At 35.8% G+C, this 5,779-nt stretch overlaps 1 pseudogene; it reads left to right on the plus strand.

The window, feature by feature from the left end:
- Positions 1–413: 413 nt before the first annotated feature.
- On the plus strand, positions 414–4,765 carry LOC126691119 (tropinone reductase homolog At5g06060-like; annotated as a pseudogene).
- The last annotated feature ends 1,014 nt before the right edge of the window (positions 4,766–5,779 follow it).

Raw genomic sequence — 5,779 nt, forward strand, 5'->3', positions numbered from 1 at the left:
AATAGGAAAAGTTTACTCCTGCCGACTTTAATATATATATATATATATATATTAGGTTTTGACAATAAATGCAGCCATGTGCCGTGAGATTAAAAAGAGAGAAATCCTAATTAACCTAGTGAGCAGCCGCATGAGAGAAAATAGAGAAAAGAGAGGCAGCCAGCTTCTATTCTTATTTTTTTTGTGAGAGAGTGCTAGGGTGTAATTGGGATTTGGGTTTCTTGAGAGTGTTCTTGTGCACTATTGTATTTTCCCTGATAATAGTGAAATCCCTGCAACTCCGTGGATGTAGGCAAATTGCCGAACCACGTAAATATTGTCTTGTGCGTGTGATTATTTTCTTTGACGTGTGTTTTCTCTATTTGTTTTGTTTCTCACAGGTTGGGATTTTGATTAAATTCCCTACAGTTTTTCTAAGCAGAGTACCCATTCTTATTACTTATGCTTGTAAGAATTTGGCTTTGGAATACTTGAAAGGAGAAGAAGAATATGGCAGAAGCAGAGCCGAGTTTCAAGGACCCAAGATGGTCTCTTAAGGGCGTGACTGCTCTTGTCACTGGTGGAACCAAGGGCATTGGGTTAGCTTAGCCTTAGCCAGCCATATATCTCTCTCTAGCTGTTTATTTACATTTCTTTCTAAACTCCAATTCTATTTGTTCATTTGAACTATTCATCAGGTATGCCATAGTGGAAGAGCTAGCTGCACTTGGAGCGCCAGTGCATATTTGTTCCAGGAACCAAACAGAGATCAATGAGAGGGTACGAGAATGGGAGAGTAACGGGTTCAAATTAAGTGGTTCAGTTTGTGACCTGACATCAAAAGCTCAGCGGGAGGAGCTGATTAAGACTGTGTCCTCTGTTTTTCATGGCAAGCTCAACATCCTCGTAAGCTTAGCACCTACAAACTCTTCTCTTTTTCTCCCCTTATTTTCCCCTTTAAGATTTTGGTTGATAATCCTTAGATTTTACTCTAAATCATCGTCATTATATTTTCAGTCTCCTCTTAGCAAGCAAATAATAATATCGTCCAAGAAACTCGTATAAAAAGTAACAAGAGTGAAAGCTCGATAGTAAAACTACTAAAAGCTAATTAAGACCCTCAATTTTTAAATTATGGTTTAATTGCTTTTAATCTACCTGCTAGATGCGGAATAAGAATAATCAATGCGCAATTAACCGGGACTACAACCTAGTGCATGGGCATGCATAATTGACAATTAAGTATAAAACACGAGTAAAAAAAGATAGAAGCAAACACAAGATAATACTGAGATGTGTTCTCGAAGAGGAAAATCTAAGTGCTTGGTGTAAAAACCTCTCTGGCAAGGTTGTTAAAACCGGACCGGACCATACGATCGGACTGAATTAACCAGAAACCGGTAATCATTGCAGTTTTTTAAACATAAAAAACCAAAATTCTCTCTTTTGCAGTGAACCATCTGAACCCCGATCCAACTGTACAGTTTGTTGAACCGTGCACGATTTTTCCAATTTTCTTCCCACAAAATTTTGCTAAAAAATCTCAATCTTGATCTCATTTGTCCACCATCAAAAGCTCCACCATCACTGAATCTGACCGTTTGAAGGATCGATCTGCTTATTTGGAAATGAAAGACCAAGAGAGAGAGGCGAGAGGGATAGAGAGAACAAAGTAACAGAGAAATAGAGAAGGAAATTGGTAAAGAATCGGCAGAGTAAACAAAGTAACATAGAGAAAGGAGAACCAGGATTTGATATTGGGAATAGGGAAATGGTTTTTATTTTAAATTTTTTAACCTAAAAAGTCATGCCTCTCCCTCTTTTTTGATAATCATCCAACAATTTCTTCAGCTCTTTATTATCACCTTTCCCATCACTTGACTAGTTGACTCTTTTTTTTTCTTTCTTTTTTTCTTTTTTTTTTTTTCTTTATAAGAGATATTATATAATCTTTATAATAAATTACAAAAAGATCATCTATATTTTATCCTCTTTAAATATTATTTTGGTTAAGATGGTTGAATTTTGTTCATGTATTTTATTTATTTTTGTATTAATAAATAATTATTACGACATCAAGGTCCGACCTCGATCAGACTTCGGTTGAACCTTAAAAACCTTAAACCTCTTCTTTTTACGGTTCATTGAACGGTCTGGGTCTGAAAACCATGCTCTCTGGCCCTCCAATCCGAATCGACCCACTAATAAATAAGATGGAGTACAAGGATTACAATGTAGACCCTCTAAGCCTAGATTGCCCTCTATACTTCGACCCTTTGAGTCCTAGCCACCAACGGGCTTCACCAAGTCTTGTCTTCACTAGCTTTTTAGATCCCACAATTATCACCAATTGCATCCACCATTGAATGGCATGACCCAATGCATCCCAAGAGCTCCAAATCAACTCACAACACTCAGAATGAGTGTGGTTTATGTTTGGGCTAAGAACCTCTCAAGGATATGGAATTAGAGAGGAAAGAGTGTGATGAAAACTAAGAGAAATGTGTAAAAAATTGTTGGTTATCAGTTTCTAACTCTCAAATGGATTTCTAGGGTTTTCTCTCTGAAACTCTCCTTACGTAGATAATGTGGGCTTTTATAGTGTGAGTAAAGAAATGAGGAAAGACACAAAACAGGCTAGCAATGCATCTCACGAGTCAGGTTGCGAGTTGGCCAAGTCGCAAGCCACTCGTAAGATGCCATTTGACATTGAGACCTTTGAACTTCCACACATGTGCTCCTCATGTGACCTTTCACAAGTTGCACTAGTTGCAAGATAATCTATATTCACAACTCTTCACCAAATTTTCACACTAAACCCATTGCATTAAATCCTACAAAAATACAAGAAAATGATTGAAGAATTACAATCGAATTTGACATGGAATTAATGCCAACAAACAAAATTGAAAATCACAACTTTACAAAGAGAAAACGTATAGTTAGAGATTTACGATTATATCCTTCTTATTACAGCCTAAATAGATGATTTTTTTTTTTTTTTTTTTTTTTGGTAATTTGATAGTTACAATGGAAAGGGAGATTTGAACCATAGATGTCATAGACAAAACAAAAAATTCCAAGTAGTTGAGAATTAGACAAGGTTGATAACATTACTTAAATTGATATTCTTCTAATTAGGACCAATTATTACCTTGGTCAGCACCTAAATATGTTTCAACCTTAACTTCGTTTAGGTTGCGGTGCTTAATCATTAGAAAAATCCCTTTTGAAAGTCAACAACAATTTTTTATTTTTTTTATAAAAAAAAAAATAGAGAATCGAAAAATATTTTTGGCTTTCTAAGGTTAAAAAAAAAACATTTTATCCTTTGTTCTACTACACAATCTTCTCCATTTTATATGAAATGTAAGAATAAAATTTTCCTCTAAATCGGTTTGAAAAAATTTCCTCCAATCCATTACGCAGTAATTTATAAAACTATTCATATGTATTATTAATTTAAACAAGTTACATGAATTATGAAATAAGTCATAAACTCTACTCTCGCAAGCTCGAGTCCAACAAGTAGAGTGTCACTATAGTCATGATCAGGTAGAAGACACCAACTCAAGTCACCCCACTACCCTTTTTTTTCTTAGCAAAAAAATTAAATAGGTCATATAAATGATTCATAGAATAATAGAGGGATGCAAATTCGGTAAGATGAGTTGAATTAATCCTAACAGGATTCTCACGCAAAGAAAAATAAGAACTTATGCATTGAAGTCTGGCATGCCTAATCAGTATAATTTGGAAAGGGAAAATTAGTACAACTAAACATTTTATGGATTAGGTCACTGCATGGTTAAACTGTTGGAAGACGTAGGACAAAACTACAATATTTTCCATTCTGATAAGTTTCTACTAGACCCGGAGCGGCACTGCAATTTTAAGCTCCTAGATTACCAGTTATAATTTCTTCTTTTATCTTTCATTTATATCAAAATTAGATTGCTCTATGGTGTCTCTGCTCTTCTAAAGCTGATTTTTCTGCTTATTTAGGTAAACAATGCTGGAATATCGACAATCAAAGGAGCTATAGAATATACTGAAGAAGATTACTCGACTATAATGAAAACCAATGTTGAGGCTCCCTACAATCTTTCTCAACTTGCATACTCCCTTTTGAAGGAATCAGGAGCTGGAAATATTGTATTCATATCCTCTGTCGCTGGAGTGATAGCTCTACCTAAACTTTCTAACTATGCAGCATCCAAAGGTCATTTGTCACTAAAAGAAAATATTCTTGCTGTCAATAACTATACTAATTTTTCTAACCTTATTGATTTTCAGGAGCAATCAACCAAATAACAAAGAACTTGGCATGTGAATGGGCAAAGGACAATATTCGCGTAAACACTGTCGCACCATGGGGTGTCAATACCAACCAAAATCCCGCAGTAAGATCTTCTATCCCCGCTTCCCGATATGAATTTCATAGTTTTGTTTCATGTTAAAATTTTCGGGTGACTACTCAAAATGGAAAAGTTTACACAGTTCCTCCTAGTCCTATAGTTTGTCATTTTTTGAAATATATACTAAGTATTACGAATTGCTACAATATTAATCATATTTCAAACACCATTTGTCTCAGGATTATCCTCATGCTAAGGATCTTATTAAGCTAATCGTGCGGACTCCTCTAGGTCGTCTTGCAGAGCCTAATGAGATTTCATCCGTGGTGGCATTTCTTTGCCTTCCTGCCGCTTCATATATCACCGGGCAAGTAATTTGTGTCGATGGGGGATACACAGTGACTGGTTTCTAGCCAACTCATACATGAGTTTTCATAATCATCTATTATGCAAATCCATCAAGTTTGCTTTCAGCTTTACATATAAAAATAAGCTTCTCGTAAAAGTATAATGAGAAATCATGAGGAAAATCTTCCTCTAAAGTGATGTTTTACGTTGTAGGATCAAACTTTAACTAATTTGTGGTAAATGACGTACACCTTTTAGTTCCTTTATATTTGGGAAATGTTCTTTGTAGTGCTGCTTGTTGATGGCGCGTCTTATGCTGCGTACATTGAAAATGAATTAGAATTTTAAAGTTAGTTTCCATTGTCTTGGTTTGTCTACGAGCAGTGGGTTCATGTTCTATTGTTTATATCATGTTAAGCAGCATGGGGCAAATACGGCATGCCCAAAACCTAAGAAAATAAGCACTTACACGGAAATATGGGAGAATTGAGGTAGCAAAATTATATTAAAGGCCCGTTTGGATTGAGGGAGGAGGGAAAGTGGAGGAGAGTAAAATAGAGTTAACTAAAAATAAGCTAATTTTGAGTCAAATTAACTCTACTCTACTCTACTCTCCCTCCCTTCCCCTCAATTCAAATTGGCCATAACATTCTCAATTCACAACCTAATTACACTAACAAATCCCACTAATTAACAAATTACTTAAATAAATCAAATCCCTTAAAAAAAACACTTGAACGCCTCTACAACGCAATCATGCCTATCTCCACAACCCGATTCAACAAGTTCTCCATGATTCAACCTTTTCTATGAATCCCAGTGGTGGCCATCGCTCAAAAATTTGATATCCTTAATTACAAATACTAGCACCCATGTTTTCAACCTCCATCTCTCCTTTCCCCTTTCTCTAAGTGCTCCTCCTTCGTAACCGCCAACAATGCTTATGGTATCTTCTGGTTTGATCCCATGACTCCCTCTGTTCCCCTCCCCAAAACATTGATCATGACTCACACTTATCATGGATCCTCCACTTTAACTATCGGTATACATCAATCGTCAAACTTTAAAACCAAGCAATGTCCTCCTTTAAGTAT

The sequence above is a fragment of the Quercus robur genome, chromosome 7, assembly GCF_932294415.1.
Source record: "Quercus robur chromosome 7, dhQueRobu3.1, whole genome shotgun sequence".
NCBI classification, from domain to species: Eukaryota; Viridiplantae; Streptophyta; class Magnoliopsida; order Fagales; family Fagaceae; genus Quercus; species Quercus robur.